General features: G+C 40.1%; 1 protein-coding gene across 1 annotated transcript in view; it reads left to right on the top strand.

Annotated features, from left to right (window-relative positions):
• Window positions 1-14,824, top strand: part of LOC139471274 (G-protein coupled receptor dmsr-1-like) — a 171,212-nt gene that overhangs the window by 72,769 nt on the left and 83,619 nt on the right. The gene's annotated exons all lie outside the window — the stretch shown is intronic.

The raw sequence follows: 14,824 nt of genomic DNA, 5'->3' as shown, positions 1-14,824 counted from the left end.
ATATAACTATTGCCATGCAACATGTTTTACAAAACATTTTATTAAAGCTTTTCGCGAACACCTGGTGTCATCATTGTTTGATAGTGATTCATGGACGCATGGTCATGATAAAGTCGGAATCGTACAATGGACTCTGCTTTGTATAAGAGCTATCTCATGAATACGGAAAGCATTTTGTAGCTTTTATTACATACTAGAGTACAGTTTCTGTACTTCAATATGAGAGTACTTTAGAAAAGACCAAACGTGGCCAGTCAGAAATGTCATACAGGATATGAATTAAAAATTGATTTTTTTTGTATGGAAATATATTATTATCAGCTTACATCACGAACGTGTAGAAAACTGACAGGCAAAGCGGAGTCTAAAGGTTTTTTATGCGACTGATGTTTCGGACAATACATTTGATTTTAACGCGAAATTCTACCAACAAACAAAGGGTAGAACCATGGGCACAAAGATGGCTCCCGCATACGCCATCCTGGTGATGGGTTACCTAGAAGAGAAGTATATTCCAGCTGCTATATATATTTGACGATTCTTCTGTTAAAGAATGTGCGAGATAAATGAAGTCTCTATCACTCTTGTTGACTGTTTTATGATATGTCCAAAATATCAGTCGCATGGATTTCATGATACCCTTTTCGGAGACATTTTCGTCAATCTCGTCTCGTGTTTTCTTAATCCAGCATGTGTACAGAAGAGAGCACCTCAAACAGATAGACACTACTGCAACATACTTAAAATTAAAGAGACGAGGCTCTAGGTACTTGGCACTCCAAACACATTCTGTGTACATGCACCTTACCCCCACCCCCCACACCACCCCAGGCCCACCCTTTGTTTTCCTTCTGTGTCAGTATGAACATACATAAATAATAACTTAGAACTTAGTGCAACACGTTTCTGTCCACAAAGAACAATTGATATACGGTAAAGTTATCTGAAACATGCTACTGCAAATCAATAGAAATATAATAGCTTTCATCAATTTAATCAGAACGTTTTACCGTTAATCAGCAGAGAAAACGAGAGTGTAATGGGATCAAAAGTACCGCTCGTAAAACAAAACAATTTCCAGCCTAATGAGTATCCCTTGGGGTTCCGTTTCAATACTCGCTCACTAAATAGAAAAAAACAACATTTCTACCTGCGTGGTCGGAATTTCATATATACTCTTCAAAAAAAGAAAAGCAAAGCCAGATTTGTGTGAGTTAGGAAAATACATTTATTCGAGGAACCGTACAAGATATTGAGCCAAAATGTTGTGGAGAGAACACGTGGTGATTGTAGTCATCTCAGTTATCGGTACAAAGGAAAAGTCCAAGGTGATGTCAGCTACCATCAATAATGCCTATGTCACCCGTTGGAATCGATAGCGGCCTGACATCTCTTGCCCATTGAAGAGACGAGTATGCAAATCACATAGGGGAATGGTAGCCCCCTCAGCCTGCAACGCAAAAGCCAACTGCTGCAACGTCTTGGGTTGTGGTTGACGTTGGCGTAGCCGTCTATCCAATTCATCCCACAGATGCTCTATCGGGTTCAAATTCGTGGATCTGTAGGGCCAGGGGAGAACATCAACGTTGTTGTTGTGTAGACAGGCTCTTGTGATCCGTGCTGTATGCGGTCGAGCGTTGTCCTGCTGGAATACACCGTTGCGTTGGCTGCAATTGTGAGGACGTATGGTAGGAGCATTTCGTTGATGCATCGTTGAGCCGTAAGATTGCCCTAGATATGGACCAAATCTGTCCTGCCATGATGAGAGATAGGCGCCCACATCGTAACGCTACCCCCACCAAACCTGCCCACTTCCTGTACGCAGTTTCCGGCGTAATGTTCTTCCCGACGTCTGTAGACCCGTGCTCTTCCATCCCCTCGACGGAGGGGAAATCTTGATTCGTCGCTGAAACAGACCGTGCAGTAGGTGCAGCTCCATGGCTCTTTTGTTAATGAACTGGTGGTTTTTTTCCGAATCGTACACGTTTCCCGACTAATGGTTTGCAGGTCCTTGTTGTGACCATGATGACACTGACACTATAACACAAAAAAAACTTCTTCATTTTGCCCCTCAAATTGTGCTTCTATGGCCAAAAATATCCGTTTTGCGTTTCTTTTTTTAAAGAGCATATTGACCTCAAATTTCATTATTGTTTACCCTTAATAGGAACATCTCGAAGTTAATGTGTCACTATGGAAACGGTCAGCACTGCTGTTGCAATGAGATGGCTCTAGGGTCGTCCGAGTGTTGTCCTGGTCGGCCCCAATCACGCGAACTTCATGTATTTCCTATTAAGACGACTTATGGTTTAAAGGTATTAGGCGGGGCATGATGGCTATCAATTCTCCTGACCGAGAGACCACCCTATATGCCCTCTGCACATACTGACCCTACATGGTGATAGAATCAGATGACCGGGGGTCCCTGTACCCTGACTGATACGATGTAAGTGACCTTCTCGTGACTTAGAGAAATATAAATGGATAGTGGTTTTAGAGGCTTACTGCAATTGTGGTTGACACAATTGATTTAATGCCGTTTGCAAGCTATATTGTTCTACACGTTCCATTACTGGGCATTGTTTATATTAAATATTACGACAATCCATTGCAACAATCACCAGTTTGACGATCTACTCATTTTTATTCGAAGTGGAGCCCCCAAAGGGGACGATGGGGTAGCCTAGTGGCGCCAAATGCTATTCTACTCCCGGGTACAATTTGTGAAAGCCATTCATGGGGTCCTCGGCTATGATGTAGCGGGAATATTGTTAAAGCGACGAAAACCCCAACTATTCACTTATTTAATGTATGCCAATACCGTAGCGCAATCTTGCAATTTAGAACATGCGTCGACAGTTGTTTTTCAAATAAGGGTTTCAATAAAACGATTCTGACTCAGATTTCTGTCCACACTTTTGCGATTACTCTTTAACCAAAGTATATTCCACAACTGATATATGGCTAGGTCTGGGACGGGTAACTCGGGTACCCGGGTCGGGTGGGTACTGAGTAGGACCCGAGTACCCACAGGACTACCCGGACCAGTGGTTAGTCATGTGATATATAGTTTAATGGCAAAAATTATCTAGAACTCTATGGTTACACTACAAGTCACTAATGTTCCCATTTCTTTCTGACTATGCACCCATTCCTTCTGACTTTTCATATGGTTGAATAAAGATATAACTTAAGTCAACTTCAGTGTATGCATGACCAGATCGTTTAATACATGTATCTAGCTACGTTTTGCAAGTGCTGAGGTAAACAAAAATTACCAATCGGACATTTTGTATCTCTTGAGACCTACAGTGGGTACCCGGGTAGGGTCGGGTAATAGGGGGTGGGTACCCGTGTAGTATATTTGGACTCGTCCCAGCCCTAGTGCACCCCTGGACTGTGTGTTGGCGTGATGGCAGAAGGAGTATCGCCTTTCATCTTCAGGATCAGCACGACGGGATGATTTCAGCGGACATCCACTTAGCTGCTCATCAAAAAGACATTTCCGTGTGATAGTACCGTCTCGTTCCCGTAATTGCAGCCCCTAAGTCAAAATAGTAAAGCCATCCGAATTCGAAAGAAACGACCGGAGATTTCAGCTATTTCTTTGTTTTCAAAACACACCTCAGGGCTAATCAACTGGAATTGTACAAGACGTCTGGGGGTCAACTCAGTGTTCAGTCATACAGACTATACAATCCAATCAAATGCAGAAGAAGAAACAAACCTGGTCTTTGAAAAGCATTTAGGAGTGATGACATTAGGAAGAGAAAATACGGATGTCAACTTCTTTGTTATGAGGACATATGTGCTTATTGTTATGGGCACGCCAGAAACCTATAACTGTCGGTTCGAGTCCCGGTTCGTCCCAATTATGTTTCTAGGTTTGTCAGCACCATACCCGTGCTCTTGGTTTCACCGAAGTGGTAAACGTCTGAGACCAGCATCACTTCGGGCTTTCCTCCACATTAAGCTGGCTCGCCGTGATATAACTGGAACAGTGTTAAAAGCAGCGTTAAACCCAACTCACTCACTCACTCACTCCAAAGTAAGGCTAGTGACGGCTGTAACAATAAACCGGAGGACACGATAATGAGAAACGAGAAGTGAAGTTGAGTTTGAATTAGCAAACTTCTGAAAGTACAAGTCGTAAAATGTTGATTGATGATATTCGCCAAAATGTATTTCAGCGAGGGTACTGTAAAATGCTATTATTTGACGATTGGCGGAGATAATGTTATTAGTGCGTGTCATTTGATTACTAAATGATATTTAACGTGTAACGAATAAGAATGTCAACCAATTTGTGATCTTCAATGAGCGTTTTTGGCACTTTCTTGGATTTCGATATCAGTTGTTTGACCCTTTTGATGGTTGCGATCCACACTTCATCTGACAGAGCTATGATTTGTTAAAATGACAGTCGACAAGGTCGTTATCTATCAACGCATTGTCAAAGTCTAACTTCAAGGAAACATATTATAAAGAAGTAAAAGGTCATATACGACTGGAGTTTTAAACAAAAATCACATGTTCCAGAACATTACCAGGCTCTGAAACAGAAGAGATGTCACCTTCAACCCCCTCCCGCTCTACTTGATATTGAATGGTCAGTTCACTTCTCTGCCTATTAAACCTCCCACGGCCAATATAACATGTATGTCCCTGTTTCCAAATGTATTAAACTTTGGTTAACATTGATAATAGCAAATTCACAAGGGAATGGGAAATATTCTTGACATTTATTATCATGTCATTCTACATTGTCAAATATAATCCTATTTAAGAACATCGTTCTTCCCTGCCTCGCTGAAGTACGCACACGCAAATGTGAAAAATGTCTTGAAAGTCATAAACATGGTGACATTTTATCATTCCAACATGGAAATGTTCATCTATTCTCACCAAACTGATTGTGACACATGACACCATAGTTTATAAAGTTTTCTGATATTTCTGAAGTTATGACCGTCACCTGATGGCATCTGATGTGTTACACTAGAACCTGCAATCATAACAACACGCGGTCGCTCATGATAAGCGCGTGTTCATGTCATTTCGAAACCTCCGATTCTTATAATCATACCTAATGGAAAACAACTATTTCAGGAACCTTGATATCTACGTGATGTTTCCAAACATCACAGTACACACCATTGTGTCTTCAGACACTCATAGCTACCAAATAGGTTTGCGTCAGTGGCCATAAACAAGATATTGAAACTATAGGCGGATGGTAAAAGGATAAGAACACAATAAAGTCATACTATTTTGAGCTAAAGGTTTCTGAAATTATTAATGTCAGTGATAATAATGATAATGGATAAAAAATATACAAAAAAACACACAAAAAACTAGAAGGAAGAGAATTTATGGATGTCAACTTCTTTATTATCAGGTGAATGAAAGGTAAGAGCATATACTCCGAAACGTTGTGTTCCTCATTATAAAGTTGACATCCATAAGTTATCTTCCTTATGTGTATCACTTCTAAATGCCTTTCAAAGATTTGAATCGACCAAAAACAAGAAGTGGAATAAAGAGGGGTTATGTTCACAGATCCATGATGCTACTTTGTACATATCGTGATGCATATCACCTACATATTGTCCTTGCGTATTAATCTCCTATACGATACTGCTTGCTATACGGGTATGAGGTCAGCCATAGTTCCACAAGTACAACCTGACAACATGGGTCACGTACAATGAATAATTATCAATGAATCATATGTTTCTTTCTGTGTGAATAATTTTGGATAGAAATAGTTCATTCTATTTTTAAATTATGCCAGATACTGAAGGTATTACAGGTAAGTAAGCTAATTCAGTACAGTTTTTCCTAACAAACAACACAGAAAGGAAAAAGGAGGAATGAAACAAGAAATATGATCCGAATCGTTCCTTCCCACCATGTAAAATTGCAATGCAACTCTGATTTTCAGTGATCCATACAGATATTTTCTACCTCTATTGCCTTTTACGCCCAATGGAATCTATTTCGGTGATTATTCTAGTTATTCTCTCGGGTTGACGTTTCATATCTTAACATGTTAATATATTTGATAGTGGGATCAGCACTGTCATATAAAAGCAAGATTATATCAATGAGAACGGGGTATTGGCTACTACAGTGTATAATTCCTTGAACAAACCACTTTTATATATTTGTCATACGACTTGTAGTAAGGAAGAAATAATGAAGGTAACAATGACGACCGTATTTCTAATGGAATCGTAATAGGTCGTACGTAAGTTCAACAGTATCTAATTGTGATGTTTATAACACTTTATTATTATTGACTCCATAACAATAACAACATCAAGTTGTCGGATTGCGACTGTGAAGACTACCCTTGGACTTTGAGCCTGGATTGAGTCTCCGTCCAACTCAAATATTGAATGGCGCTGTTGAAATGGTAATGGAGCAAGCAAAAGTTAGCAACTCTATATTTCGGGTTTGATATCAGGCATGCAATACATTGAGATGTGCAGCAGCCAGTTGTCAATATTTACTGGCTCTTCCATTACGGGGACTGAATTCAATTTAATAACACAACGTCGTTGTGACCGACAGGCCTCTGAACTATTTGTCAGAAATATGAGCAACTGGTTTTACATGAGACATTCATATCAGGCGAGCTAACCTTGAACACATGGGTGTCTGAACAGCCAGGATACTCTTTTCTCTTTCTCATCCCTTCCTACACAAACAGGAAGGAGTGTTCCACAAAACAATGACGCACCTCAGTGAATGAGCGTGTAGATACAATATTTCTGAAATCATTATATTAATGAAAATATGTTAAAGGAAATATGATATAGAACAATAAAACGAAGTTAGGATCTCGTTGATATCTCTGTCTCTTCACCCCGTGCATATTGAAGTATACACCATTCAAACTGTTTATTTGGGTTTTGAATTTGCTTCATAGGCAAATATGACGATTGTGATCTGAAACATAAACACTTGATTCTATGTTGAGAACCAAGCTCAACGGGTAATTGAAAAGTTTGATGAAGTTGAAACTGATACGCTCAGGAATTGACAAAAGAGAAATAGTTGTTCATCTATAGACCGATCAAAAAGGCATGGAATGTCTTGTGTATGAAAGCGGTAGTAATGTAGGACCCCATGGAATGTCTCTGTGTGAAAGCAGTAGTAGTGTAGGGAGCCAATGAATGGCTCGTGTGTGAAGGTGGTAGCAGTGTAGGACCCCATGGAATGTCTCTGTGTGAAAGCAGTTTTAGTGTAGGGAGCCGATGAATGGCTCGTGTGTGAAGGTGGTAGCATTTTAGGACCCCATGGAATGTCTCTTTGTGAAAGCTGTAGTAGTGTAGGGAGCCAATGAATGTCTCTGTGTGTGAAGGGGGTAGCAGTGTAGGACCCCATGGAATGTCTCTGTGTGAAAGCTGTAGTAGTGTAGGGAGCCAATGGATGGCTCGTGTGTGAAGGTGGTAGCAGTGTAGGACCCCATGGAATGTCTCTGTGTGAAAGCTGTAGTAGTGTAGGGAGCCAATGAATGGCTCGTGTGTGAAGGTGGTAGCAGTGTAGGACCCCATGGAATGTCTCTGTGTGAAAGCTGTAGTAGTGTAGGGAGCCAATGGATGGCTCGTGTGTGGAGGTGGTAGCAGTGTAGGACCCCATGGAATGTCTCTGTGTAAAAGCTGTAGTAGTGTAGGGAGCCAATGGATGGCTCGTGTGTGAGGGTGGTAGCAGTGTAGGACACCATGGAATGTCTCTGTGTGAAGGCGGTAGTAATGTAGGGAGCCAATGGATGGCTCGTGTGTGAAGGTGGTAGCAGTGTAGGACGCCATGGAATGTCTCTGTGTGAAAGCTGTAGTAGTGTAGGGAGCCAATGAATGGCTCGTGTGTGAAGGTGGTAGCAGTGTAGGACCCCATGGAATGTCTCTGTGTAAAAGCAGTAGTAGTGCAGGGAGCCAATGAATGGCTCGTGTGTGGAGGTGGTAGCAGTGTAGGACCCCATGGAATGTCTCTGTGTAAAAGCAGTAGTAGTGCAGGGAGCCAATGAATGGCTCGTGTGTGGAGGTGGTAGCAGTGTAGGACCCCATGGAATGTCTCTGTGTAAAAGCAGTAGTAGTGCAGGGAGCCAATGGATGGCTCGTGTGTGGAGGTGGTAGCAGTGTAGGACACCATGGAATGTCTCTGTGTGAAGGCGGTAGTAATGTAGGGAGCCAATGAATGGCTCGTGTGTGAAGGCGGTAGTAATGTAGGACACCATGGAATGTCTCTGTGTGAATGCGGTATGAGTGTAGGGAGCCAAGGAATGGCTCGTGTGTGACGGCGGTATTAATGTAGGACCCCAAGGAATGGCTCGTGTGTGGAAGAGGTAGTAGTGTAGGACGCCATGGAATGTCTCGTGCGCGAAAGCGGAAGTAGTGTAGGGCGCCATGGAATGTCTCGTGCGCGAAAGCGGAAGTAGTGTATGACGCCATGAAATGTCTCTTGTGTGAAAGAGGTAGTAGTGTAGGACGCCATGGAATGTCTCGTGTGTGAAAGAGGTAGTAGTGTAGGACGCTATGGAATGTCTCGTGCGCGAAAGCGGAAGTAGTGTAGGACGCCATGGAATGTCTCGTGCGCGAAAGCGGAAGTAGTGTATGACGCCATGAAATGTCTTGTGTGTGAAAGAGGTAGTAGTGTAGGACCCCATGGAATGTCTCGTACGTGAAAACGGAAGCAGTGTGGGCCCCCATGGAATGTTCCGTATGTGAAGGCAGCAATCTTGTATAGAACACCCAATTTAATCCATTATGCTTATGTAATATGTGCACTCCATTTGATGTGATACGTCTAAATAATGCCGTGCAACGCAGGGAAATTGCCACAACCTCATCTGAGATGTCCAAAAACAGAATGGTTGGCTTGAATCTCACAGCCTGTCCAACGCTTCCAGCAACGACGCACCTGGCGCGCCGATAAATAAATCAATTCCTTGGCGTCCTTTTACCGAAATTTAGTTTCCACACAGCTAAACCTGCAATACCCACACGACCTTGCGCAGCTGGAGGACGGTCAAATATGGAGGATCCCGCTCGTTTTATTCTCTCTTATCGCTCCCTGTGGACTCGCGTAAAACATTGTAGAAAGAAGTTAATTACACCGTATGATAAGGGATCACTGGCTTTTTGTTAAAACCAACGCGGTCGCAGTGGTTACATGTTGCTGATGATTTTTTTACGGCAAAATACGTTTGAATGACCGATATTGAGTCATGCTGTAACAATATGCTATTTTTCAACATTTTGGATTTTTTAGGTTAAAACCGAACTTCCTTGGGTAATTGGTTTCTAAAATATATGGAATGTTATATTCTCAACGTCAGAGTGAAGTATATATGGAATGATCACCACCTTGTGGGGCTTGTTTTTTGTCCGTGAAAGGAGACGGCCGATCCGATGATTTTTTCCCCCAAAAACCTTTTTTACAGGACTTTAAAAATGTCTAGTGAACGAAAACTCGTTTTTGGTTAAAGATTTTTTTTTATTATTTTCATTTTTTTCTGGAATAAAGTACTTTTTTGCAACAAAGTAACACCCTCTCCATTTGTATAGGTATCAACAGCAGTTGCAAAGCGGCTCTCCCCGACAGTTTTTCAGACAATGATATATATTGATTTGCACCTGTAGAATCTAACAGGTTGTCCATTAAACCTTCTAACAGTATGTTATCTTGTGCACTTATCTATTGTATATTTTTAATAATTATTTGTATCCATGTCTTGTTCAGTCATTTTGGAGGAACTGAATTTTCCAAAATGTTCTTAATGTACACTCTATATTTTCAATATTAATATGCATCATATGCATCGAATTTGGTTTTTTTATTCACCTGTACATTCCATGATAAAATGCTCGATATGCAATTATGTTCTATCTTTGGGTTCACGCTGTTATGTATCATAAATTCTATGAAACGATCTTTCTTGAGTGGAAACAACGGATAGTTTGGCATTGAATTACATAGGGAATGTAGATTTAGCTCACAAATCATTGACGACTCGCCGCTGATAACAGTTAGATCGTGTTTTCGGCTTAAAATAATAGTCATTTACATACCTTGACAGCTTTAGATGTGGCATGTGAAAAGTGCAACATTGTTGATGGGGTACATTTCGGAAAATCCAATTATTTTGACAGAGAGAGGGGACATTAACACTGCGACCAACGTGCACCGTTGTGTATTAAATACGTATGTACAAATGTATAATTGTATGTTCATGTTCATGTTCATGCATAACCGAGAGCTATGGTGGTGGCTTTGGAAAATGATGACGCCCAAAGACAGCCGTGTACAATGCCTTTGTTTTAATGCATATATGTGTTTGTTTGTTCAGCAATATTCCAACTATATGACAGCGTTCCGTAAATAATCGAGTCTGGACCAGACAATCCAGTGATTGATATCATGAGCATTGATTCACACAATTGGCATACGATGACATGCATCAACCTAGTCACAGAGCCTGACAACCCGATCCCGTAATCGCCTCCTACGACAAGAGTGGTTGCTGGTTCCCCGGATCTTTTCGCACAGAAGTATAAAACAACTAATAACTTCTTCATTAAAAGAGTTGTGTTTCCCAATTAATATATTGTCATATACAATATAGTTGTATTGAAATAGTTGTCAAATACACAAGTGTAAATATAGCCCATTTCAAGGAGAACAAATATGGTAAGAACATGCGATGAACATTCGTCTTTGGGGACTTAATGTACAAACCATCCAATATCACATCACAACCAATTGTTTTGATAAATGACAGTAAATTCAGTTCTTGAGATTAAGAAACGGTATCGTTGCCATGACCTTCTTCGCAGTCGTAACATAAAGGATAATAAAACGCAAATGAGTGTGTACGTGTGTGTTGTATATATGATCAGTGATAAGTGTGACTCCAACTAAAACTTTATACTTATTAGTATTAATATATTTACGGGATCCCGCCTTTCAGCTTACATCTTGTGCCTATGTTTCATTTCGTCCCGACTGCCATTTCACAATGAACAATAGCGTAGATTCTGGACAGGACAGTTATCTGTTTAGATGCCGCCTAGTGTACACAGCAGATCAGAGACTTCATAGGCTCTTATACTTTGCCACTGTTTCACGCTTCGCGCAGACTCACTTTCGTTACAAAGACAGCTTTGGTGCAGGTCAGATCTGTTTGATTATATCGTCTTCAGCTTTCTAATCTATCACAGTAATGGCAAACCGTACATCCTTTCTCAGTGTTCTTAAGACTGTAGAGTCGGATAATGATCTAGTCTTAATTACATTGATGTGATGCCAACGCCATAGATGTTACTGGAAGCATGATTCAGACTGCAAGGGTGTCTTGTGTACTTCAAAAGACAAACGTTTTCAGACTTGTGTTTATGTTACTTGTTAATTATCCCAAGTGCGCAGCGTAGTATCATGTTAGTACGTATACCTGCAACTGTCTTTGAGCTCTCGACAACATTCAGCCTCTTGGTCCGCTTGGTGATGTGTCCGTCAAGCTGTGTGGCGCGCGCGCGTGCGTGCGTGTGTGTGTGTGGGTGAGGGGGTGGTTGGGGTGGGAATATATATATATATATATATATATATATATATATATATATATATATATATATATATATATGATTAGAGCTACAAGAGTACGTTTTCATTTTTAATAAAACAAAACACCTTGCAATAATGTATTTGTGTTCAATAATCTGAGACATAATTCTTGTTTTGCAAGCATTTCCCCCAAGGAAATAACATGATCGGTCCCTAAGCCATAACTGACAATTTTATAGATGGAATTCTGTTCAGAGGTGAAATTCGATTTTTACTAACTTAGGTCAGGTGAAACTGTAGGTGTTCCAGCCTGTAGAAATATACCATTGGCTTTCTTTAATGTTAACATATTATATTGCAGAGCTTTTATTTTTGGAAAGGTAACAAAGGAAGCAATGAAACGGAATGACAGTTAGCCGATTTCAAATGGGTTCGTGCTTCGCATTTTGTTAATATTTACTGATGATAAATTAACATATATTATTGATAGTATTAAAAAAGCCATTAAGAAACAAGTACATGTACAAAAACCTCTTTGACATAATAGGGGAGATCTCCTCATAATACGTTATTCATCAAAGGCAGGATCAAAGAATTCCTTCAAGAACATTAACGCCAGCCTGAGCTCAAAGAGGAATCTGATCAGCTAGTTTGGGATTAACTACAGCAAAACGACGAAGAGACATTTTTGAAAAATCACGTATGTAACCTGTAAACGTGGTTTCTGCTGCTTCTCGAACAATGGTGTCAACGCAGTTGCGTAATGGTGTCACGCAAGTTTCAAGGGAAGCAGTTTGTCTGGGTGGTCGTTAAACATGGAAAAAAATCCGTTTTCCCAACCACGATTGACCCGGGGATGCCCATATCAATATATAGATGGAATTAGATCCATGTTTGCAGTGTGTGGTGTTTTCTTTACAATGTTTAGACTGGTATCGGGTCTCGATGATCGTCCTTCTCCATATGTCTCTCACACCGTTGTCTAAGCACGACGAAGGTCAAACAGAAAGATTGATGGAGGCACGCTTCACAACGTTTTAATTATATCTACACATCAAAGAGAAGAATCCCGTATGGAAAACAGACAATCTGATTGATCTCAGAAACGTAAATTGGGGAGCATAAAACGGTTTATAGATATGGGTTCTGCTTGACACCTTTTTTCATTTGGAGGCCTATTCGAATTAGAAAGCTGTTGTAGGCATTGTGATTGGAGTGCAAACTTTCTTCGCAAACACAACGCCGGGGATTTCGTATGGTATTTAAGCTTAAGACAACATGTATATCTTGATTTGATTTGTTATTTGGGAACACTGTCTTATAACTAACACAATGCATTTGTCAAGGAAGAGAATTAATGAATGTCGACTTCTTTACAATGAGGAACACAACGTTTCGGAGTATATGCTTACTCCTTCATCACCCGAAGGAGTAATACGGTTATAACGAACTCAAAGGGACTACAAATTTTAGTTCGTTTTAACCATAGTTCGTTATAAGCATATATACAGCATAACTACAGCAAATAGTCGGGACCAAAAAGTAGTTCGTTATATCTGTCAGTTCGTTATAAGCGTGTTCGTTATAACTGTAGTTAACTGTAACAAAGAAGTCGACATTCATAAATTCTCTTCCTTATGTGTATCACTGCTAAATGCCTTTCAAAGACTTGAATGTAACCGTTTTTCCAACATCAAAACTATACCTATACGTAGTCAAACAACACAGTGATGTTTTCAGAATGTATCAGAATTTGGATTTACGAGATATGTTCTTTCAGTTGGATATTTTAGTCATTATTTCCAAACAGATATAATGTTATTTATGAACGGAAGTTGTCTTCGGATGCAAAAGCATACACATGGGTTTTCTACACTGATAAAGAAACTTTCTTCATGATAATATATATGGCTGATTTTCTTCTTTTCCTGATGAGAAATTGGATTGAGTTTTTCTTTTGCTCTGTGAAACAATCATAACAAAAATAATTATAAACTTTTGTCTAAAGAGATTTTTTCTGTCTCTATTTCCGTGCGAAATTGGTCACAACATTATCCTGAAGGGAAAATGCAATTTTTCGCTAAAGTAGATATTCAAGCTTCCCCGCTCAAAACGTAATCAGCAATAATTCTACAAACGCCCAATGGTGATACGGCTTTGTTTTGCCCAAAAGTAAGTTTATGTCAGGACAAAAAATAAGAACGTTATGCTGGAAGGAAATGTTTGTTAAAAATTATAATTGTTAAAAATGCAAAATCAGAAAAATAATTTTCCGGTCCCCGGATACCTAACGCGCTCACTATTTAAGCGTTTTTCTCTGCAAAATGTCCTGAATGACGACGTTAGATATATTACTCCTGGGGGAATTGCAGATGCAGTTAAATATATAAGTTCATCAAAAATGGACGGATTCTTAAACAAATGTCATAGATGAATGTTGTTTTTAGGTAGTTAGTGTTCTCAGTGTTTTAAAACAAATTTGGGGACATATTTCAACTGTATCAAGACAGACTAAATGTGGTCAAACGAAATGCATGTCGTTTACATCAAAACATGGTGTTACCGCGGATACTGGGACGTCTAAGGGGCGCAACTTTGTAAAGCAGTTATAGCCGATTTCATCAACCCATGTCTTACTGATTTTGAGAACATCTAGCTCTTGTCATCACTCCTTACCAGTGATCTAGTCATTTTCATCGTTTTTTTTGTTTTTCGGCCGAAAAGATTCTGTTTAGGCAGTTAATCGAGATTCAGTAATCATTATATATTTACTTGGAGTGGGGCGATGTTATTGCTGGTGGATTGAATATCATCATTATATTAGTAGCATTTATTAAGTATGCTGAATAAACTACAAAAGGTATGTAAGGGCTTTGACATCAAACGTATCTTATTGTTTTTAGTTACAAGAAAATCTAGGTCTTCTGCAACCCATTCTAGCCGTAAAAGGCGACTATGCTTGTCGTAAAAGACGACTAACGGGATCAGGTGGTCAGGCCCGCTCACTTGGTTGATGGATATCATCGATCTCAATTGCGTGGATAGAGGCTCATGATGTCAATCACTTGATTGTCTGGTCCAGACTCGGTTATTTTACAGACCGTCGTCATATAGCTGGAATATTGCTGAGTGCGGCGTTAAACCAAAAAACCCAACAACATATGGATCGGTGGTCAATGAATCGGTGGTCAAGCTGATATTCGATTGCGCGACATTGTACACCACGGCATGTATCATAATACCAATCATTCGGTTGCCT

The sequence above is a fragment of the Haliotis cracherodii genome, unplaced genomic scaffold, assembly GCF_022045235.1.
Source record: "Haliotis cracherodii isolate W230 unplaced genomic scaffold, xgHalCrac1.p SCAF_22, whole genome shotgun sequence".
Classification (NCBI taxonomy): Eukaryota; Metazoa; Mollusca; class Gastropoda; order Lepetellida; family Haliotidae; genus Haliotis; species Haliotis cracherodii.
Note: the sequence above shows the minus strand (reverse complement) of the source record. Positions and strands in the feature narration are given on the sequence as shown.